The sequence below is a fragment of the Coregonus clupeaformis genome, chromosome 15 (assembly GCF_020615455.1).
Source record: "Coregonus clupeaformis isolate EN_2021a chromosome 15, ASM2061545v1, whole genome shotgun sequence".
Lineage (NCBI taxonomy): Eukaryota > Metazoa > Chordata > Actinopteri > Salmoniformes > Salmonidae > Coregonus > Coregonus clupeaformis.
The window spans coordinates 10,670,865-10,695,919 of NC_059206.1; the positions used below are offsets into that span (position 1 = coordinate 10,670,865).

General features: G+C 42.6%; 1 protein-coding gene across 7 annotated transcripts in view; it reads left to right on the forward strand.

Moving 5' to 3' along the window:
* The window catches only part of LOC121581840 (transcription factor 4), a 340,785-nt gene that overhangs the window by 132,764 nt on the left and 182,966 nt on the right, over positions 1–25,055 (forward strand). The window lies entirely within an intron of this gene.

Consider the following 25,055-nt stretch of genomic DNA (forward strand, 5'->3'; position numbering starts at 1 on the left):
AGTTGTTGATGTGGTGGTAGTTGTGTTTGACTTAGCTGCATTTATCACACGGGTTAGCCAAAGTAAAGTGATATTGTTCAGACTTCTAAAAGCAATGTGTTTAGAGGTACAGTGCATTCGTAAAGTATTCGGACCCCTTGACTTTTTCCACATTTTGTTACGTTACAGCCTTATTCTAAAATGGATTCAATGGTTTCCCCCCCCCCCTCATCAATCTACACACAATACCTCATAATGACTAAGCATTTTATTTTATTTTTTGTGCAAATGTATATATAAAAAATTAACTGAAATATGACATTTACATAAGTATTCAGACCCTTTACTCAGTACTTTGTTGAAGAACCTTTGGCAGCGATTACAGCCTCGAGTCTTCTTGGGTATGACGCTACAAGCTTGGCACACCTGTATTCTTCTCTGCACATCCTCTCAAGCTCTGTCAGGTTGGTTGGGGAACTTTGCTGCACAGCTATTTTCCGGTCCCTCTCCAGAGATGTTAGATCGGGTTCAAGTCCGGGCTCTGGCTGGGCCACTCAACGACATTCAGAGACTTGTCCCGAAGCAACTCCTGCGTTGTCTTGGCTGTGTGCTTAGGGTCATGTCCTGTTGGAAGGTGAACCTTCGTCCCAATCTGAGGTCCTGAGCGCTCTGGAGCAGGTTTTCATCAAGGATCTCTCTGTACTTTGCTCCGTTCATCTTTCCCTCGATCCTGACTAGTCTCCCAGTCCCTGCCGCTGAAAAACATCCCCACAACATGATGCTGGCACCACCATGCTTCACCGTAGGGATGGTGCCAGGTTTCCTCCAGACATGACGCTTGGCATTCAGGCCAAAGAGTTCAATCTTGGTTTCATCAGACCAGAGAATCTTGTTTCTCATGGTCTGAGAGTCTTTAGGTGCCTTTTGTCAAACACCAAGTGGGCTGCCTTTTACTTAGGAGTGGCTTCCGTCTGGTCACTCTACCATAAAGGCCTGATTGGTGGAGTGCTGCAGAAATGGTTGTCCTTCTGGAAGGTTCTCCCATCTCCACAGAGGAACTCTGGAGCTCTGTCAGAGTGACCATTGGGTTCTTGGTCACCTCCCTGACCAAGGCCCTTCTCCCCCGATTGCTCAGTTTGGCTGGGCGGCCAGCTCTACGAAGAGTCTTGGTGGTTCCAAACTTCTTCCATTTAAGAATGATGGAGGCCATTGTGTTCTTGGGGACCTTCAATGCTGCAGAAATGTTTTGTTACCCTTCCCCAGATCTGTGCCTCGACACAAACCTGTCTTGGAGCTCTACAGACAATTCCTTCAACCACATGGCTTGGTTTTTGCTCTGACATGCACTGTCAACTGTGGGACCTTATATAGACAGGTGTGTGCCTTTCCAAATCATGTCCAATCAATTGAATTTACCACAGGTGGACTCCAATCAAGTTGTAGAAACATCTCAAGGATGATCAACGGAAGCAGGTTGCACCTGAGCTCAATTTTGAGTCTCATAACAAAGGATCTGAATACTTATGTAAATAAGGTATTTCTGTTTTTTATTTAAATACATTTGCTAAAAAAATTAAAAAAACTGTAATTATGGGGTATTGTGTGTAGATTGATGAAGGAAAAACATGTATTTAATCAATTTTAGAATAAGGCTGTAGCGTAACAAAACAAAAAGTCAAGGGGTCTGAATACTTTCCGAAGGCACTGTATATGACTGTTACTGCTTCTTCATCTTCTGTTGTATTTTTGACTTTGTTTTGTTTTACCCCATATGTAACTCTGTGTTGTTGTTTTTATCGCACTGCTTTGCTTTATCTTGGCCAGGTCGCAGTTGTAAATGAGAACTTGTTCTCAACTGGCTTACCTGGTTAAATAAAGGTGAAATAAAAAAAATAAAAAAAATAAAGTAGCTAGGTGGTTAGCGCTGTCTTGCTGTGTAATACCATGCAGTTCTTGTCAAGTCCCACAACAAAGCTTGCCTTTATATACAGTGCTATACAATGGAATGGGGGTCACTCCACTGAGAAAAGTTTGAGTGAGAGAACTAGAAGATAACATGAAGTCTTTGTCCTCTGTACACACTATTAGTCTTCCTTTAGGATAGCTATGGTAAAGAAGACAGTTTCAGTTGAACCTGTTGAACGGTAATACTGGATTGTTGGTGTGAATTGGTAAGAACATAATAAATTGGTAGATTGTGTGTGATCACCAGTGTTCCAGAATTCCGACTTTTAAAACAGGTTCCATAGGTTCTGTCTTTATGTATTTTCTGAGGCAATGTTCCAGTTTAGAATGCCACCCTTCCTTCCTGTATTGTTGCATCTCTTGGCTTCCCTTTCTTCTTCCCCAGAAAATAGGTGAAAAATATGTTAAAATCCGCCTAAGACAATTTTGGTTTAAAATAAAGATGGCCTCATTATTTTACATCACAATATCTAAAGAACAATTATAGCTTTAACTGTAGCATCGGTGCATTGTTTGCTGTTCAGATAAATTGTTGTTACGTCAATAATAGCTCCTAGTTAGATTCTGCTGTCTTTAGTAATCCTGAACGTTGTTCTAGGAGATTTCTCTATGTTTTGGGCTCATGAGCATAATTGAGTGCAATGTTCATTGTTCATTTGTTTAGGTTTTAGTGTTGTGTAAAATGTGCATAATGCTCTGTATATGTCTCCAACTGCTATTGTCTCTCAGACATTGTGGAAACGTTACCCCAAATCCTCCAGACAAAGAGAATGAGTTCCAAAAATGAAAGAATTACATCTTAAGAATTTCTCCATTCATGAAGATCCCCCAAAAAGGATGAACAAAAAAACAAACAAAAAACACAAGACAATACAAAAAATAAGAAACACAAAAATAAATCTAGACGACACCAGGAGTTGACATATGCCAAGCCGTGTTTCAGGTGTGTACCAGAACTATACGACCAGACGACAGAACGAAATGATACATACTGACAAGGATGTAAACACAAAGCCAAAAACGGTAAAACCAAAGTACGCCGTGCCGCCTGAAAAGAAGAGACGATTTGGGCTCTAATGCCATCCTTATGCGTCTTTTAGTAGCTTTAGCCACAGGGCTTGGCAGTGCCACCATTGTCGCCGTGCCAACAAAAATCTGCAGTGCCCTGCCGCATTTCAGCAAACCGACTGGGGTCTGTCTGAAGCACACAAAGACATTGGCAGCGTGATTAGACAGACACAAAACCAAAACGTGCTATTTTATTGACAGTTATTGGTTGACAAAAAAACAAACAATTTGTAGGGTACACTTTGGCTTCGTAAAAATATAAAAACCTTAATATTTGAAAAGACGTTAAGAATCAGCACTTCCAACAAAGTCAATTATTTTTCTTTGTGTGTAAGTCAACCTTGATGCTACCGTTTTTTTACTCACTGAAATATTTGTTCTCGAGTTGTAATATTAGTATACGTGTTAGTATGTTTTGTCTTGTTGTTGTTTTATTGATTCCTGGGAGGGGGAGGGGTCTGGATAATGAAGCCTGGGTGGGGGAGGGGTCTGGATAATGAAGCCTGTTTTGCATCGGGGCACCTGCCTAGAATGTAATCAAGCGCATTCAAAAGAACTTAACAAGTGCACAGCTCTCCTCTGCTCTGCTCTTATAGGGCTACTGGTGAATGTTAATGTCCCCTGGATATCAGCCCAACATCCTGGCTATTACCTATCAATAGGTTTGATGAAACCTCCTGTAATGTCACAGTGCCTCCGAACACAAATGTATTGATCGTATATAGCTGACAAAGACGGACAGATTGGTCTCTCGAATTTCACTGCTGTTAGATTTGTTTATTTGTCTTTATATATATTGTCATTTTTTTGTCAACGATTTACACAAAATACTCTGTAATGTCAAAGTGGAAGACAAATTTGAACATTTGAACAAAAATAAAATAAATAAAAGAACACAAATATATCTTGATTAGATAATTATTCAGCCCCCTGAGACAATACATGTTAGAAACACCTTTGGCAGCAATTACAGGTGTGTCGTTCTGGGTAAGTCTCTAACAGATTTACACACCTGGATTGTACAATATTTGCACATAATTATAAAAAATATTATTCAAGCTCTGTCAAGTTTGTTGTTGATCATTACTAGACAACAATTTTTAAGTCTTGCTATAGATTTTCAAGCTGATTTAAGTCAAAACTGTAACTAGAAAATTAAATGTCTTCTTGGTAATCAACTGTACAGTTGAAGTCGGAAGTTTACATACACCTTAGCCAAATACATTTAAACTCAGTTTTTCACAATTCCTGACATTTAATCCTAGTAAAAATTCCCTGTCTTAGGTCAGTTAGGATCACCACTTTATTTTAAGAATGTGAAATGTTAGAATAATAGTAGAGATAATTATTTCTTTCAGCTTTTATTTCTTTCATCACATTCCCAGTGGGTCAGAAGTTTACATACACTCAATTTGTATTTGGTAGCATTGCCTTTAAATTGTTTAACTTGGGTCAAACGTTTTGGGTAGCCTTCCAAAAGCTTCCCACACTAATTTGGGTGAATTCTGGCCCATTCCTCCTGACAGAGCTGGTGTAACTGAGTCAGGTTTGTAGGCCTCCTTTCTCGCACACGCTTTTTCAGTTCTGCCCACAAATGTTCTATAGGATTGAGGTCAGGGCTTTGTGATGGCCACTCCAATACCTTGACTTTGTTGTCCTTAAGCCATTTTTCCACAACTTTGGAAGTATGCTTGGGGTCATTGTCCATTTGGAAGACTTATTTGCGACCAAGCTTTAACTTCCTGACTGATGTCTTGAGATGTTGCTTCAATATATCCACATAATTTTCCTTCCTCATGATGCCATCAATTTTGTGAAGTGCACCAGTTCCTCCTGCAGCAAAGCACCCCCACAGCATGATGCTGCCACCCCAGTGCTTCACGGTTGGGATGGTGTTCTTCGGCTTGCAAGCACCCCCTTTTTCCTCCAAACATAACAATGGTCATTATGGCCAAACAGTTCTATTTTTGTTTCATCAGACCAGAGGATATTTCTCCGAAAAGTACGATCTTTGTCCCCATGTGCAGTTGCAAACCGTAGTCTGGCTTTTTTATGGCGGTTTTGGAGCAGTGGCTTCTTCCTTGTTGAGCAGCCTTTCAGGTTATGTCGATATACAGTGGGGAAAAAAAGTATTTAGTCAGCCACCAATTGTGCAAGTTCTCCCACTTAAAAAGATGAGAGAGGCCTGTAATTTTCATCATAGGTACACGTCAACTATGACAGACAAATTGAGGAAAAAAATTCCAGAAAATCACATTGTAGGATTTTTAATGAATTTATTTGCAAATTATGGTGGAAAATAAGTATTTGGTCACCTACAAACAAGCAAGATTTCTGGCTCTCACAGACCTCTAACTTCTTCTTTAAGAGGCTCCTCTGTCCTCCACTCGTTACCTGTATTAATGGCACCTGTTTGAACTTGTTATCAGTATAAAAGACACCTGCCCACAACCTCAAACAGTCACACTCCAAACTCCACTATGGCCAAGACCAAAGAGCTGTCAAAGGACACCAGAAAAATAAATTGTAGACCTGCACCAGGCTGGGAAGACTGCATCTGCAATAGGTAAGCAGCTTGGTTTGAAGAAATCAACTGTGGGAGCAATTATTAGCAAATGGAAGACATACAAGACCACTGATAATCTCCCTCGATCTGGGGCTCCACGCAAGATCTCACCCCGTGGGGTCAAAATGATCACAAGAACAGTGAGCAAAAATCCCAGAACCACACGGGGGCACCTAGTGAATGACCTGCAGAGAGCTGGGACCAAAGTAACAAAGCCTACCATCAGTAACACAGTACGCCGCCAGGGACTCAAATCCTGCAGTGCCAGACGTGTCCCCCTGCTTAAGCCAGTACATGTCCAGGCCCGTCTGAAGTTTGCTAGAGTGCATTTGGATGATCCAGAAGAGGATTGGGAGAATGTCATATGGTCAGATGAAACCAAAATAGAACTTTTTGGTAAAAACTCAACTCGTCGTGTTTGGAGGACAAAGAATGCTGAGTTGCATCCAAAGAACACCATACCTACTGTGAAGCATGGGGGTGGAAACATCATGCTTTGGGGCTGTTTTTCTGCAAAGGGACCAGGACGACTGATCAGTGTAAAGGAAAGAATGAATGGGGCCATGTATCGTGAGATTTTGAGTGAAAACCTCCTTCCATCAGCAAGGGCATTGAAGATGAAACGTGGCAGCGTCTTTCAGCATGACAATGATCCCAAACACACCGCCCGGGCAACGAAGGAGTGGCTTCGTAAGAAGCATTTCAAGGTCCTGTAGTGGCCTAGCCAGTCTCCAGATCTCAACCCCATAGAAAATCTTTGGAGGGAGTTGAAAGTCCGTGTTGCCCAGCGACAGCCCCAAAACATCACTGCTCTAGAGGAGATCTGCATGGAGGAATGGGCCAAAATACCAGCAACAGTGTGTGAAAACCTTGTGAAGACTTACAGAAAACGTTTGACCTGTGTCATTGCCAACAAAGGGTATATAACAAAGTATTGAGAAACTTGTGTTATTGACCAAATACTTATTTTCCACCATCATTTGCAAATAAATTCATTAAAAATCCTACAATGTGATTTTCTGGATTTTTTTCCCTCATTTTTTCTGTCATAGTTGACATGTACCTATGATGAAAATTACAGGCCTCTCTCATCTTTTTAAGTGGGAGAACTTGCACAATTGGTGGCTGACTAAATACATTTTTTCCCCACTGTAGGACTCGTTTTACTGTGGATATAGATACTTTTGTACCTGTTTCCTCCAGCATCTTTACAAGGTCCTTTGCTGTTGTTCTGGGATTGATTTGCACTTTTCGCACCAAAGTACGTTCATCTCTAGGAGACAGAACGCGTCTCCTTCCTGAGCGGTATGACGACTGCGTGGTCCAATGGTGTTTATACTTGCGTACTATTGTTTGTACAGATTAATGTGATACCTTCAGGCGTTTGGAAATTGCTCCCAAGGATGAACCAGACTTTTTGATTTTCCCATGATGTCAAGCAAAGAGGCACTGAGTTTGAAGGTAGGCCTTGAAATACATCCACAGATATACCTCCAATTGACTCAAATGATGTCAATTAGCCTATCAGAAGCTTCTAAAGCCATGACATCATTTTCTGGAACCTTCCAAGCTGTTTAAAGGCACAGTCAACTTAGTGTATGTAAACTTCTGACCCACTGGAATTGTGATACAGTGAATTATAAGTGAAACAATCTGTCTGTAAACAATTGTTGGAAAAATTACTTGTGTCATGCACAAAGTAGATGTTCTAACCAACTTGCCAAAACTATAGTTTGTTAACAAGAAATTTGTGGAGTGGTTGAAAAACACGTTTTAATGACTCCAACCTAAGTGTATGTAAACTTCTGACTTCAACTGTATATATGGCCTTGTGTTTTAGCTTACTGTCGTGCTGAAAGGTGAATTTGTCTCCCAGTGTCTGTTGGAAAGCAGACTGAACCAGGTTTTCCTTTAGGATTTTGCCTGTGCTTAGCTCTATTCAGTTTATTTTCATCCTTAACAACTCCCTAGTCCTTTCCGATGACAAGTGTACCCATAACATGATGCAGCCACCACCATGCTTGAAAATATGTAGAGTGGTACTCAGTGATGTATTGTGGCCTCATGGTGAAATCCCTGAGCGGTTTCCTTCCTCTCTGGCAACTGAGTTAGGAAGGATGCAGGCCTGTAACTTTTTAGTGGCTCTGTGTATTAATACACCATCCAAAGTGTAATTAATAAAAGGAATATTCAATGACCTGTTCACCCTGCTACCATCTAGAAGGCGGAGACAGGTCAGGTGCATCAAAGCTGGGATTGAAAGACTGATAAACAGCTTCTATCACCAGGCCGTCAGACTTTGAAACAGTCACCACTAGCCTCCTCCACCCAGTATCCTGAACTGACTCTGACATTGCTCGTTCTGATATTTCTTGATTTCTTTCTTTAGATTTTTTTGGGGGATTTGTGGTATTGTTTTGATTTGTTCGGTATTACTGCACTGTTTGAGCTAGAAACATAAGCATTTTGCTGCACCCCTATGATAACTTCTGCAAAATATGTCTACACGACCAGTAACATTTGATTTTATTTGAATGTCTGCTTTTTTATTTTATTTACCCATCTACCAATAGGTGCCCCTATTTGCGAGGCGTTGGAAAACCTCCCCGGTCTTTGTGGTTGAATCTGTGTTTAAAATTCACTGCTCGACTGAGGGACCTTACAGATAATTGTATATGTGGGGTACAGAGATTGGGTAGTCATTCAACAATCATATTAAACACTATTATTGCACACAGAGTGAGTCCATGCAACTTATTATGTGACTTGTTAAGCAAATATTTACTCCTGAACTTATTTTGGCATGCCATAACAAAGGGGTTGAATACTTATTGACTTAAGACATTTCAGCTTTTCATTTTTTTTAATTAATTTGTAAATATTTATAAAAACATAATTATTCCACTTTGACATTATGGGGTGTTGTGTGTAGGCCAGTGACACAAAATCTCAATGTAATCCATTTTAAATTCAGGCTGTAAATCAACAAGATGTGGAAAAAGTCTAGGGGTGTGAATACTTACTGAAGGCACTGTATTCATTGGCTTCAGTACCAAGGAATCAAAATCTGTTGGAAATGTTCTGATAGCTGCTCATCGACCAAATGTATAAAATTAATTTTAAATGCAAAATGTGACGCTTTCTAAAGCTTTCCAAAAGAGAAACGATGTTGTTTTTTTACGCACTATGTCTTTATATTTTGGTTGATTTCAGTCGTGTGTTTAGAAGCAAGGCACCCCATGACTTCTGTGGCTTCCCTCTGTACCTTCTAGACTTTGGCTGCTTCCCAAATGACACCCTGTTCCCTTTATAGTGCACTACTTTTGACCAGAGACCTCTATATACAGGGAATAGGGTGCCAATTGGGACAAAACCTTTGCTGGAGTTCTGGAAGGATGCCCATTGATGTCATGGAAACAGTTGAATTGCTGAGAATGATTCATGTCTGCGCCGTCCTCCTGTCCTCCGGTCCGCCCGTCCTCCCCCACATGAAACAGGAATAGATGGTTTAACCATTCACACCATCTCATCCCTCCTTCCCTCCCACCATCTCACCATTCCTTCCCTCCCACCATCTCACCCCTCCTTCCCTCCCTCCATCTCACCCCTCCTTCCCTCCCACCATCTCACCCCTCCTTCCCTCCCACCATCTCATACCTCCTTCCCTCCCACCATCTCACCCCTCCTTCCCTCCCTCCATCTCACCCCTCCTTCCCTCCCTCCATCTCACCCCTCCTTCCCTCCCACCATCTCACCCCTCCTTCCCTCCCACCATCTCACCCCCTCCTTCCCTCCCACCATCTAACCCCTCCTTCCCTCCCACCATCTCACCCCTCCTTCCCTCCCACCATCTCACCCCTCCTTCCCTCCCACCATCTCACCCCTCCTTCCCTCCCACCATCTCACCCCTCCTTCCCTCCCACCATCTCACCCCTCCTTCCCTCCCACCATCTCACCCCTCCTTCCCTCCCACCATCTCACCCCTCATTCCCTCCCTCCATCTCACCCCTCCTTCCCTCCCTCCATCTCACCCCTCCTTCCTCCCACCATCTCACCCCTCCTTCCCTCCCACCATCTCACCCCTCCTTCCCTCCCTCCTTCTCATCCCTCCTTCCCTCCCACCATCTCACCTCTCCTTCCCTCCCACCATCTCATCCCTCCTTCCCTCCCTCCTTCTCACCCCTCCATCTCATCCCTCCATCTCACCCCTCCATCTCACCCCTCCATCTCACCCCTCCATCTCACCCCTCCATCTCACCCATCCATCACACCCCTCCTTGTCTGCAGACATCACATACGTACAGGACTTTTAGTCACATGTTTGTATTTATCCTATGTATGCTAAGGGTTATCACATCTAAATATTCAATTTTTCAGAGAAGGCTTCTATATTTTGCCTCCAACGTCCATATGAGAAATTGGAACTGTGTAGTCTTGTCTTCTGCCTCAACAATAGCCTCAAGGCCGTATTCAATCATAACGGGTAAGCCAGTTTCCGTAAGGCTGTAACAAGTCAAAAACAGAATAAAGTGAATAAAAAATAAAATAAATGTCAACTTAATAGCAATACAAACATGCAGTTATCGTTTAGATTGTAAAAGGCATTTGGTGTATCATTGAATCACGGCAAGAGGACAGCGTTTTTTGTAGAGTTCCCCCGTGTGAGGTTCTTTAGATCGAAACTTGGCAAGGGAAAAACGGTTCTATGCCCCAATCTCTTTACAACTAACCTTGACCAATCCAAGTCTTTTCTTTTTGTTTCTCCGTGTTCATGCCAAGTCCACTCCTGTATTTATATATGGGATTCTCACTCTCTTTTGGCCGTTATTTCAACCACTTTTCTCTTCATATATTTACATTTACGTCATTTAGCAGACGCTCTTATCCAGAGCGACTTACAAATAGGTGCATTCACCTTATAGCCAGTGGGATCACCATATATCATATATTTACTTATAGTCGTCGGTTTTAGCTTCCTCAACAATTGACACACAGAAAAAGAAACAAAATATATATTCCACCTAAATTGGAATGAATTTGAGATGTATTCTATATAGTTCAAAGTCAGAACAAGCCTTCACATGCATTATAGCAAAAGGGAGATCAATGATCATCCATAGCACCCGTATCGTGCTTTTAAAATCACCTGATCCTACGTTGTTGTCAAACCTGTTTAAAATCGCCTTTCTCTGTTCTGCTTTGCTCAGTTGTGTTCTGATATGAAAGCTTTCAAACCTTCAGAGTGGCATCATTGTTGTTTTTTTAATTAGCACTTCAGATGTCTGGGGCTTCCACCCACATCTGCCCTTTGCTTATATATATTTTTCAACAACTTTATTGCAGGTTGGTAGTTTATTTATAGATTTCCTGTAACCCTGTCTTTACAGTTTATATGAAATAACTAAGAACATGTGGGGATTACTCTTGTTTTTAATAGTCTATTTATGTACAAGTAACAACCACTTTAGGGAAAGTATTTACGTTATTTTCACTAAAGAGGGCCGTAGTTTTATAGTGACACATAATTCTCAACCTCAGAAATAGAGCCCTTTCAATGTAAGTTCCAAGAAGATAAACAGTGTTATCAAATTTAAATTTAAATGTGAGTCATTTAGCAGACGGTCTTATCCAGAGCGACCTACGGTTAGTGCGTTCATCTGAAGACAGCTCGGTGTGACCACCACGTATCACAGCCACAGGAAGTAGATGTTTCCTCGATAACGTAGCTATCAGCAAAGTATGAGCTAGGCAGGGGAAAAGTCAAGTGTGAGTGTGAGTTCACGAAAAGGCAAATGTAGTGTCTGAAATTCCAGAGTTTAGTTTGTAAATGTATTGCTAAATCACCCGTTTTTATTCATGCATATTTTCAGTTTATATTTTATTTTTTTATTGACAATATAAGCTAAACCTGTACACAGACGAATAGTAGAACCTAGTTTCATTGTGTTTTCTTCCACAAATCTTCACTTGTCTTGAGGCGATGAACACTGTCATTTTGCAGTTTCAGTGCCATCTTCCCTCATCTTCTTATGTAAAAAGGTGATTTTCCAGGGGCTAGTGTGACGAGGCGGTGATTTTCCAGGGGCTAGTGTGACGAGGCGGTGGTTTTCCAGGGGCTAGTGTGACGAGGCGGTGATTTTCCAGGGGCTAGTGTGACGAGGCGGTGGTTTTCCAGGGGCTAGTGTGACGAGGCGGTGGTTTTCCAGGGGCTAGTGTGACGAGGCGGTGGTTTTCCAGGTGCTAGTGTGACGAGGCGGTGGTTTTCCAGGGGCTAGTGTGACGAGGCGGTGGTTTTCCAGGGGCTAGTGTGACGAGGCGGTGGTTTTCCAGGGGCTAGTGTGACGAGGCGGTGGTTTTCCAGGGGCTAGTGTGACGAGGCGGTGGTTTTCCAGGGGCTAGTGTGACGAGGCGGTGGTTTTCCAGGGGCTAGTGTGACGAGGCGGTGGTTTTCCAGGGGCTAGTGTGACGAGGCGGTGGTTTTCCAGGGGCTAGTGTGACGAGGCGGTGGTTTTCCAGGGGCTAGTGTGACGAGGCGGTGGTTTTCCAGGGGCTAGTGTGACGAGGCGGTGGTTTTCCAGGGGCTAGTGTGACGAGGCGGTGGTTTTTAGGGCCTTACTATGGAGAATATAGAGGATCTTCGCCGTGGAGCTGGATTCCAAGTCTTAACCAGGGAAGAGCACATTTTCAGTCTAACCGAAGGCAACAGCGGATTCCCAGTTCAACCCAAGGCACCAAGGAAACAGAGAGAGGCACACAATCCCCCTTCAGACCCAGGGCCAGAGAGGGGGACAGGCAGATCAAATACGTAACAGGATTATTCAAAAGCAGGGAAGTCCTTGTACAGGGTTTGTAGAAAGACTTCAGCGTTTGTTGTCTTGTCGGAGGACATAAAAAAAAAAAAAAAACTACGTTAGCATTAATATTGGGAAGAAATTGCCCTTACAGGAGATATCATTTTGAAATGATTGTTCAGTATGGGATGCCTCACAATATGTTGTTAGACAGCTGGGCAGCGTTGTGCCTCTGCCTTGGTGTTTGCTTAAAATGAGCATTGTAGTCGTTGGTAATAGAGATATTGTGTGTTTAACATATTATTTAAAAGACATTACCCTTCTAGTATATAGTAAAACAATCATTTTCAGTTCAGTTCAATTGTTGGACAACTGCGGCGTCTTTCATACTTCCAATTTCTTTCTTCAGATTCAGTACATCTTTATTGTTCCATTGCTGTGGAATTGAGCCTTTTGGTGTGTGATACCAGTGGTGTAGTCTGGTCTACTCCGTTCTGCCCCAGTGGTGTAGTCTGGTCTACACCTTTCTGCCCCAGTGGTGTAGTCTGGTCTACACCTTTCTGCCCCAGTGGTGTAGTCTGGTCCTCTCCGTTCTGCCCCAGTGGTGTAGTCTGGTCTACTCAGTTCTGCCCCAGTGGTGTAGTCTGGTCCTCTCCGTTCTGCCCCAGTGGTGTAGTCTGGTCCTCTCCGTTCTGCCCCAGTGGTGTAGTCTGGCCCTCTCCGTTCTGCCCCAGTGGTGTAGTCTGGTCCTCTCCGTTCTGCCCCAGTGGTGTAGTCTGGTCTACTCAGTTCTGCCCCAGTGGTGTAGTCTGGTCCTCTCCGTTCTGCCCCAGTGGTGTAGTCTGGTCCTCTCCGTTCTGCCCCAGTGGTGTAGTCTGGCCCTCTCCGTTCTGCCCCAGTGGTGTAGTCTGGTCCTCTACGTTCTGCCCCAGTGGTGTAGTCTGGCCCTCTCCGTTCTGCCCCAGTGGTGTAGTCTGGCCCTCTCCATTCTGCCCCAGTGGTGTAGTCTGGTCCTCTCCGTTCTGCCCCAGTGGTGTAGTCTGGTCCTCTCCGTTCTGCCCCAGTGGTGTAGTCTGGTCCTCTCCGTTCTGCCCCAGTGGTGTAGTCTGGTCCTCTCCGTTCTGCCCCAGTGGTGTAGTCTGGTCTTAAAGGCTGTTGCAACAGCATCTGGGTCTGTCTGTGGGGGCACTAGCTACAGTACAGTCGTGGTCTAAAGTTTTGAGAATGACACAAATACTAATTTTCACAAAGTCTGCTGCCTCAGTTTTGATGATGCCAATTTGCATATACTCCAGAATGTTATGAAGAGTGATCAGATGAATTGCAATTAATTGCAAAGTCCCTCTTTGCCATGAAAATGAACTTAATCCCCCAAAAAACATTTCCACTGCATTTCAGCCCTGCCACAAAAGGACCAGCTGACATCATGTCAGTGATTCTCTCGTTAACACAGGTGAGAGTGTTGACGAGGACAAGGCTGGAGATCACTCTGTCATGCTGATTGAGTTAGAATAACAGACTGGAAGCTTTAAAATGAGGGTGGTGCTTGAAATCATTGGTTTTCCTCTGTTAACCATGGTTACCTGCAAGGAAACACGTGCCGTCATCATTGCTTTGCACAAAAAGGGCTTCACAGGCAACCATTTATCGGATCATCAATAACTTCAAGGAGAGAGTTTAAATTGTTGTGAACAAGGCTTCAGGGTGCCCAAGAAAGTCCAGCAAGCGCCAGGACCGTCTCCTAAAGTTGATTCAGCTGCGGGATCGGGGCACCACCAGTGCAGAGCTTGCTCAGGAATGGCAGCAGGCAGGTATGAGTGCATTTGCACGGACAGTGAGGCGAAGACTTTTGGAGGATGGCCTGGTGTCAAGAAGGGCAGAGAGGAAGCCACTTCTCTCCAGGAAAAACATCAGGGACAGACTGATATTCTGCAAAAGGTACAGGGATTGGACTGCTGAGGACTGGGGTAAAGTCATTTTCTCTGATGAATCCCCTTTCCGATTGTTTGGGGCATCCGGAAAAAAGCTTGTCCGGAGAAGACAAGGTGAGCGCTACCATCAGTCCTGTGTCATGCCAACCAACCGTAAAGCATCCTGAGACCATTCATGTGTGTGGTTGCTTCTCAGCCAAGGGAGTGGGCTCACTCACAATTTTGCCTAAGAACACAGCCATGAATAAAGACTGGTACCAACACATCCTCCGAGAGCAACTTCTCCCAACCATCCAAGAACAGTTTGGCGACGAACAATGGCCTTTCCAGCATGATGGAGCACCTTGCCATAAGGCAAAAGTGATAACTAAGTGGCTCGGGGAACAAAACATCGAGATTTTGGGTCCATGGCCAGGAAACTTATGGAATGCTTGTAATTATACTTCAGTATACCATAGTAACACCTGACAAAAATATCTAAAAACACTGAAGCAGCAAACTTTGTGAAGACCAATACTTGTGTCATTCTCAAAACTTTTGACCATGACTGTACCGCATCTGTGCCCCTGGACTGGCAGACTGGCACGGGTTAGCTCTGCCACATCTGGCAGCGGCGTCTTGGCACAGCTCACCGTATAGAGGCCTACAAAACCTTTTCACTCTCACTTAGGAATAGTAACTCTTGTTGTGTCCGCTGAGTATTGACGATAAATTAATAATAATATGAAGGATGGGTACTAGTTGATACTGGAGTCATTTGAGCTGTGAGATCTGTATAGTCTATTTATTTAAACAGCCTGAACAGAGCATTATGCTTTGTATTACAGATTAAAATGTATACTCATATTAATGATTACATTAATGTATTGCGTACATTTCAACATTAATGTATTGCATACATTTCCTTTTCACATCCATAGTGTTTATTTTATGAAATATATTGTTTTGCCAACATAATCAATCCTACACTGACAATCATTTATGGAAGTTTGTTATACAAAACATGATAATTAGGATTTTCAGCTAGATCATAAATTTAGGTTTAAAAAAAAATATTTATATAATTGTTGCTCAGTTGTAAAGAAAAATAAAGGGAAAATAGAGAAACCATGAGAATGTTGTTTTGTACCTGCAGTAACTCCTAACCCCTAATCCTAATCCTAACCCCTAACCCTAACCCTAATCCTAACCCTAACCCTAACCCTAACCCTAACCCTAACCCTAACCCTAATCCTAACCCTAATCCTAACCCTAACTCCTAACCCCTAACCCTAATCCTAACCCTAACCCTAACCCTAACCCTAATCCTAACCCTAACCCTAACCCTAACCCCTAACCCTAATCCTAACCCTAATCCTAATCCTAACTCCTAACCCCTAACCCTAACCCTAATCCTAACCCTAATCCTAACCCTAACTCCTAACCCCTAACCCTAATCCTAACCCTAACCCTAACCCTAATCCCAACCCTAACCCTAACCCTAATCCTACCCTACCCTAACCCTAACCCCTAACCCTAATCCTAACCCTAATCCTACCCTACCTAACCCCCTAACCCTAATCCTAACCCTAATCCTAACCCTAACCCTAGCCTGGCCTAACCCTAACCCTAATGCTAACCCTAACCCTAACCCCCTAACCCTAATCCTAACCCTAATCCTAACCCTAACCCCTAACCCTAATCCTAACCCTAACCCCTAACCCTAACCCCTAACCCTAATCCTAACCCTAACCCTAATCCTAACCCTAACCCTAACCCTAATCCTAACCCTAACCCTAACCCTAACCCTAACCCTAACCCTAACCCCTAACCCTAATCCTAACCCTAATCCTAACCCTATCCCTAATCCTAATCCTAACCCTAATCCTAATCCTAACCCTAATCCTAATCCTAACCCTATCCCTAATCCTAACCCTAATCCTAACCCTAATCCTAACCCTAACTCCTAACTCCTAACTCCTAACCCTAATCCTAACCCTAATCCTAACCCTAATCCTAACCCTAACCCTAATCCTAACCCTAACCCTAATCCTAATCCTACCCCTAATCCTAACCCTAACTCCTAACCCTAATCCTAATCCTAATCCTAACCCTAACCCTAATCCTAATCCTAACCCTAATCCTAACCCTAATCCTAACTCCTAACCCTAATCCTAACCCTAATCCTAACCCTAACCCTAACCCTAATCCTAATCCTAATCCTAACCCTAATCCTAATCCTACCCCTAATCCTAACCCTAACTCCTAACCCTAATCCTAATCCTAATCCTAACCCTAACCCTAACTCCTAACCCTAATCCTAACCCTAATCCTAACCCTAATCCTAACCCTAATCCTAATCCTAACCCTAATCCTAACCCTAATCCTAACCCTAATCCTAACTCCTAACCCTAACCCTTGCAGTGGCTGTGTTGAATATATTGATTTACAGTTTAACTCCTAACCCTGTGTTGAATATATTGATTTACAGTTTAACTCCTAACCCTGTGTTGAATATATTGATTTACAGTTTAACTCCTAACCCTGTGTTGAATATATTGATTTACAGTTTAACTCCTAACCCTGTGTTGAATATATTGATTTACAGCCTAACTCCTAACCCTGTGTTGAATATATTGATTTACAGTTTAACTCCTAACCCTGTGTTGAATATATTGATTTACAGCTTAACTCCTAACCCTGTATTGAATATATTGATTTACAGTTTAACTCCTAACCCTGTGTTGAATATATTGATTTACAGCTTAACTCCTAACCCTGTGTTGAATATATTGATTTACAGTTTAACTCCTAACCCTGTGTTGAATATATTGATTTACAGTTTAACTCCTAACCCTGTGTTGAATATATTGATTTACAGCCTAACTCCTAACCCTGTGTTGAATATATTGATTTACAGCTTAACTCCTAACCCTAACTCCTAACCCTAATCCTAACCCTAACTCCTAACTCCTAACCCTAATCCTAACCCTAACCCTAATCCTAATCCTAACCCTAATCCTAACCCTAATCCTAACCCTTGCAGTGGCTGTGTTGAATATATTGATTTACAGTTTAACTCCTAACCCCTAACCCCTAACCCCTAACCCCTAACTCATAACCCCTAACCCCTAACTCCTAACTCCTAACCCCTAACCCCTAACCACTAGCTCCTAACCCCTAGCTCCTAACCACTAGCTTCTAACCCCTAATTCCTAACCCCTAACCACTAGCTCCTAACCCCTAGCCCCTAACACCTAACCCCTAACCCCTAACCCCTAACCCCTAACTCCTAACCCCATATTTTAGGTCCTGACATGACTTTATTATCTTGTCATATCTTGGAAACAACCATAACTATTAAATATGACTAAACCATTTAATAAGAGGTTGTCTGTCGTCGGTACAATACATTGTTTAACGCCTCCAGAAGGGCTACCAGAACCATATGGTGCATCCCAAATGGCACCCTATTCCCTATGTAGTGCACTACTTTTGACCAGAGCCTTATGGGATGCCTTATGAGCCCTGGTCAAAAGTAGTGCACTAAATAGGGAATAGTGAGCCATTTGGAACATCACTATGAGTCACAACTCTAGTATTCAGTATTCTGATGAGGCAGATGAATGTCCGTATAGCTCTGTTACAGAGTCTAATGTTATATATATATATATAGGTTAGTAAATATACCGTAACAATGTGTTGTCAGAGTCATACATACTGCAGTGGACAATGGCCTTTAAAGTGGGTCCAGTACGTGTACTTGTGTGTGTGCATGCGTGCGTGCATTATCAGGATTTGGTGTCCTGGGGAGAGGTGGCAGCCTAGCAGGCAACAACACCAGGGGCAGAATTTCTCAACAAACCTCAGACGGAAAACAAAACCTGTGAAAAAAGAACATTGTTCCCACAGAGGGTAACTCGTTTCTCCTGTTTGTTCTCACAGTAATACTGCTGTTAGACATTCGTCCCTGGTGGAAATGGTGAAATCATCTATTGGTTTATTGAGAAGCACAGCTAAATCCAGTTGATATATTGTAGAATACATTTAAACATGATTAAACTAGATTCAACTCTGTAGCTCTGCGTAAAGTTTTGTGCGTGCATGCATGTGTGTGTGTGAGTGTCAGTGTGTGTGTGTGAGTGTCAGTGTGTGTGTGTGTGTGAGTGTCAGTGTGTGTGTGTGAGTGTCAGTGTGTGTGTGTGTGTCAGTGTGTGTGTGTGTGAGTGTCAGTGTGTGTGTGTGTGTCAGTGTGTGTGTGTGTGTATCATCCAGCAGGATGTGTGTGACACAGGGCCGTGTTCTCTTCCCTGACCTTATCCTGTTCTGTCCTGTTCTCTTCTCTTGTAATTCCAATCCTTAAATCCTTAGGTACTCTCGCAAAACGAAATGAAAATAGCAGGGATTTTTGCTGTGTGTGTAATATGTGTGTGTGTGTGTGTGTGTGTGTGTGTGCGTGCGTGTTCTCGGACGCTTGGAGATGCAGGGGTTATAGAGGTTGAAAAGTCAGCAGATCAGTTAGTTATGTAAGGATATTGTGAGACTCTTGACTGTGACATGAGCAGGTTGGTGTTTTTATCTTGTTTTGGAGGCCTCTCTGGAGAATGGCCACGAGCTGTCGCAGCCACAAAGTAATACAATCTGATGTTAAACCTTTCCCTAACCTTAACCCTAACCTTAATCACACTGCTAACCCTAATGCCTAACCCTAACCTTAAATTAAGACCAAAAAAGCAACAACGAAAATGTCAATAATTGTTTACAATATAGCCAATATTTTGACTTTGCAGCTGGCCGATCTAAGGGGAGACGGCTCAGTTCTACCTCCAAGACAATAAATGTCAACCTGGTTGAAGACAAGGCCGTTGTAATATTGTGTAGCATTGATCAGGGAACAGGCCATAGAGCAAGCATTCGTTTTAATTCACTTAATTAGTTAGTTATTAGTTAGTTAGTTTTAATGCTTAGGCTATGTGATTTGAAAGTCAAATGGAGTTTAAAAAATATATATATTGGCCAATAATATGATAATACGTTAAAAGGAATGTTAATAACAAAACAGTAAAAGTAAAAATAAAAATCAGAGGTCAATTTCTCATTAAATTTGCCTGAGGTGTATACAAAGTCAAAGGTGGATTTATCGTAGTTTGTGTGTATGTGTACAGCGTACGGTGTGTGTGTGTGTATGTGTGTGCGGCATTGTGTATGGTTTGAGTGTGCACCGTTCCTATGTGTGTGAGTGTGTGTGTGTGTGCGTCTTTGTGTGTGTGCCAAGATTGTAGGCTACAGCTGGCTGCTGTCCGTGCCCGGCCTTGCAAAGCTGAGCTGAGGACGGTTAGGAAGCTGGAAGCTGTAACTCAGCCAACCATTGCCTGGTATAAGCCTATAATTAACTACCACTGTTGGTGTGTGTTGTTGAGGAGATGTGTTGAGTACTGGAGTGTGTGTGTGTGTGTGTGTGTGTGTTGTTGAGGAGATGTGTTGAGTACTGGAGTGTGTGTGTGTGTGTTGTTGAGGAGATGTGTTGAGTACTGGAGTGTGTGTGTGTTGTTGAGGAGATGTGTTGAGCACTGGAGTGTGTGTGTGTTGTTGAGGAGATGTGTTGAGTACTGGAGTGTGTGTGTGTTGTTGAGGAGATGTGTTGAGTACTGGAGTGTGTGTGTGTTGTTGAGGAGATGTGTTGAGTACTGGAGTGTGTGTGTGTGTTAACTCCTGAGTGGTGCAGTGGTCTAAGGCACTGCATCGCAGTGCTAACTGCGCCACTAGAGATCCTGGTTCGAATCCAGGCTCTGCCGTAGCCGGCCGTGACCGGGAGACTCATGGGCGGTGCACAATTGGCCCAGCGTCGTCTAGGGTAGGGGAGGGAATGGCCGGCAGGGATGTAGCTCAGTTGATAGAGCATGGCGTTTGCAATGCCAGGGTTGTGGGTTCGATTCCCACGGGGGGCCAGTATATAAAAAAAAAAAATGTAATCACTAACTGTAAGTTGCTCTGGATGAGAGCGTCTGCTAAATGACTAAAATGTAAATGTTGTTGAGGAGATGTGTTGAGTACTGGAGTATGTGTGTGTTGTTGAGGAGTAGGCCTAGGCAATATACCGTTCATACCGGGGGAATGATTTTCAATACTGTCTTTTTTATTATTATTATTTATTTTTTTTATTGGGGGGCACCCTCTCTCTGGGGCTGCAGGGGTGCGTTGCTACGCCACTGCTTTTAACTATAAGTTAAGTATACAGTTCCTTCAGAAAGTATTCATACCCATTGACTTATTCCACATATTGTTGTCTTACAGCCTGAATTCAAAATGGATTCAATATACAGTATGTGTTTTCTCCCACCATCTACACACAATACCCCACGATGACAAAGTGGAAACATGTTTTTTGAAAATTTGGCTAATTTATTGGAAATTAAATACAGAAATATCTCATTTACATAAGTGTTCACACCCCTGGGCCAATACTTTGTAGAAGCACCGATCACAGCTGTCCATTTGGGTAAGTCTCTAAAAGCTTTGCACACCTGGATTGTACAATATTTGCCCATTATTCTTTGTGAAATTCTTCATGCTCTGTGAAGTTGGTTGTTGATCATTGCTAGACAGCCATTTTCAAGTCTTGCCATAGATCTTCAAGACGATTTAAGTCAAAACTGTAACTAGGCCACTCAGGAACATTCAATGTAGTCTTGGTAAGCAACTCCAGTGTATATTTGGCCTTGTGTTTTAGGTCATTGTCCTGCTGAAAGCTGAATTCGTCTCCCAGTGTCTGTTGGAAAGCAGACTGAACCAGGTTATCCTCTAGGGTATATGGGTATAGCTGTATTCCTTTTCTTTTTATCCTAAAATACTGCCTAGTCCTTGCCGATGACAAGCACACCCATAAGATAATGCAGCCACCACCATGTTTGAAAATATGAAGAGTGGTACTCAGTGATGTGTTTTGGATTCGCTTTGTATTCAGGACATAAAGTTAATTTCTTTGTCACATTTTTTGCAGTTTTACTTTAGTGCCTTATTGCAAACAGGATGCATGTTTTGGAATATTTTTATTCTGTACAGGCTTCATTCTTTTCACTCTGTCATTTAGGTTAGTATTGTGGAGTAACTACACTGTTGTTGATCCATCCTCAATTTTTTCCTATCACAGCCATTAAACTCTGTAACTGTTTTAAAGTTACCATTGGCCTCATGGTGAAATCCCTGAGCGGTTTCCTTCCTCTCCGGAAACTAAGTTAGGAAGGATGCCTGTATCTTTGTAGTGACTGGGTGTATTGATACACCATCCAAAGTGTTATTAATAACTTCACCATGCTCAAACGGATACGTCTGCTTTTTTTTTTTTTTTTTACCCCTCTACCAATAGGTGCCCTTCTTCGCGAGGCATTGGAAAACCTCCCTGGTCTTTGTGGTTGAATCTGTGTTTGAAATTCACTGCTCGACTGAGGGACATTACAGATAATTGTATGTGTTGGGTACAGAGATGAGGTAGCCGTTCAAAAATCAGGTTAAACATTAGCTCCCTCCACATATTTTCTATGGGATTAAGGTCTGGAGACTGGCTAGGCCACTCCAGGACCTTAATGTGCTTCTTCTTGAGCCACTCCTTTGTTGCCTTGGCCGTGTGTTTTGGGTCATTGTCATGCTGGAATACCCATCCACGACCCTTTTCAATGCCCTGGCGGTGAAGTTGTCCTGTCCCTCCATGTTTGACGGTGGGGATGGTGTTCTTGGGGTCATAGGCAGCATTCCTCCTCCTCCAAACACGGTGAGTTGAGTTGATGCCAAAGAGCTCCATTTTGCTGTCATCTGACCACAACACATTCACCCAGTTCTCCTCTGAATCATTCAGATGTTCATTGGCAAACTTCAGACGGGCATGTATATGTGCTTTCTTGAGCAGGGGGACCTTGCGGGCGCTGCATGATTTCAGTCCTTCACAGCGTACTGTGTTACCAATTGTTTTCTTGGTGACTATGGTCCCAGCTGCCTTGAGATCATTGACAAGATCCTCCCGTGTAGTTCTGGGCTGATTCCTCACCTTTCTCATGATCATTGCAACTCCACGAGGTGAGATCTTGCATGGAGCCCCAGGCCGAGGGAGCTTGACAGTTCTTTTGTGTTTCTTCCATTTGCGAATAATCGCACCAACCGTTGTCACCTTCTCACCAAGCTGATTGGCGATGGTCTTGTAACCCATTCCAGCCTTGTGTAGGTCTACAATCTTGTCCCTGACATCCTTGGAGAGCTCTTTGGTCTTGGCCATGGTGGAGAGTTTGGAATCTGATTGATTGATTGCTTCTGTGGACAGGTGTCTTTTATATAGGTAACAAGCTGAGATTAGGAGCACTCCCTTTAAGAGTGTGCTCCTAATCTCAGCTCGTTACCTGTATAAAAGACACCTGGGAGCCAGAAATCTTTCTGATTGAGAGGGGGTCAAATACTTATTTCCCTCATTAAAATGCAAATCAATTTATAACATTTTTGACATGCGTTTTTCTGGATTTTGTTGTTGTTGTTCTGTCTCTCACTGTTCAAATAAACCTACCATTAAAATTATAGACTGATCATTTCTTTCTCAGTGGGCAAACGTACAAAATCAGCACAGTATCAAATACTTTTTTTCCTTCACCGTAGAATAGTATAGAATACAGTATATACATATGAGATGAGTAAAGCAAGATATGTAAACATAACGCCGTAACGTTAGCTAATCTTCCTGGAGTCCAACACCAATTAATAAGACATTATAAAACAATTACAAATGAAGACTTTACAAACATTTAACAAGTAGACAATACAGACAATTAAAAATACCTGACAGGTAGCACATTTAACATTCATACGGATAGAGCAATGAAGAGTTAATCTGGCAGCCCTGTTTTTTATATCTCTCTGTGCTGCGGATGACCCTATAACCGGACAGTACTCTAGGTGTGATAGGACCAGGGATTGAATCACCTGATTCAGAGTGCTAGATGCTATATGCTATGAACATTTTCTTGTAACAGCAATTCCCTTACCCATCTTAATAACAATACTATCTATGTGCTCTGACCATGATGAAGCTGCGTCTAACATGAGGCCTAGTAGTTTAGTTTTTTAATTTTAGTTTTTTAGTTTTTTTTTTAGTTGTAGTTTAGCTCTACATGCGTTCTATTCATAGACAAATTCAATTGGGGATCATCGGCAAGCATATATCTTGAACCAAATACAATACATTTAGTTTTAGAAATGTTCAACACCAATTTGTTCACATCAACTCACTCAAGACACCATTCTTAGTTCGCTACTCAGTACATCCGTTAACTCGTTACGTTCTGATGCTGCGCTATACATCGTAGAGTCATCAGCATACATTTCCACTCTTGCTTCGTTCATTACTGAAGTTAAATCACTAGTAAAGATAGAGTAGAGGAGTGGGCCTAGGCAGCTTCCCTGTGGAACACCACAGTGTATATCTTTACTGTTTGAAAAGCTACCATTGAAGAACACTTTTTGCCTTCTCCTGGACAGATAGCTTTCCATCCAGGATAGAGCTGCAGACTTAACACCGTAACATTTGTGTTTCCATAGTAACAGTTCAAGATCAATTACATCAAAAGCAGCACTGAAATCTAGCAACACTGCATCAACTAACTTCCTGTCATCCATACTTTTTAACCAATCGTCTGTCATTGTGCTAAAGCCGTGCTCGTAGAATGCCCTGTTTGTCTGCATGCTGGACACCCGTTATCAGACCATTACATGATAAATAATCCTTGATTTGTACAGATACCATTTTTTTTTCAATAATTTACTTAACACAGGCAGCAAGCTTATAGGACGACTATTAGGAACAGTGAATGCAGAATTTTTTCATCCTTAGGTAGTGGAATAACCTTTGACTCTTTCCAGACTTCTGGGCACACCCCCATACGTCAAGCACTTATTACAAATATTGGGGTAGATATTTGGTTAGCTGTAACTCCAAGCAATTTGGCTTCAAGATGATCTGTACCAGGTGACTTGTCATCCGAAAGAGAAAACAGCATCCTTTCAACCTTTTCCCTTTCTACTTGGTGAAATTCGAACATGCATTGCCTCTCCTTCATGATACAGTATTTTATAAGGGTATATGACATGGAGCCAACAGTTGGACTCATGGCATTCCTCAACTTGTCCACTTTGCCTGTAAAATATTAATTAAAGTAGTGGTTTTGTAATAAACATACCCTCTGATTCAACAAAAGAGGCGGACATGTTCCAATTCCTACCCATAATAGTGTTAGGTTTTTTTTCCCATCACCCTTTGCTTCATCAATTTTGTGCCGATAGAATCCCTTCTTCTTTCTGAGTGAGTCTCTGATATTGCCAATACATTCATATTGTTTGAATGCACTAGACAGCATATTCCAAACATGACTCAGCGGATGGAATCTGAGAGAGAAATACTCAGTCAGTGTGTGTGTGTGTGTGGGGGGGGGGTCTGTGTGTGTGTGTGGGGTCTGTCACTCCTCCTAACTCCTTGGGAGGGAGGGTGAACAATCAGTTTGTCATACCTCAGGGAGGCTGTCACCTCGTTCTCTTGCAGTCTTCATAGCTGGTATTAGTTTATTTCTTCTTTGACGGACTGCATCAGAGAAATCCCCAATTGATTGAATTGAATATGTAAGACCCTCTAAGGAATTTGGCTTTTTTCAAGGACTGCAAGCGTATCCTTGAACCTGAGGTATTTCACTACAATTGGCCTGGGTCTGGTTCCATTGGCACCACAAGTGTGTCACTCCTCTTAGT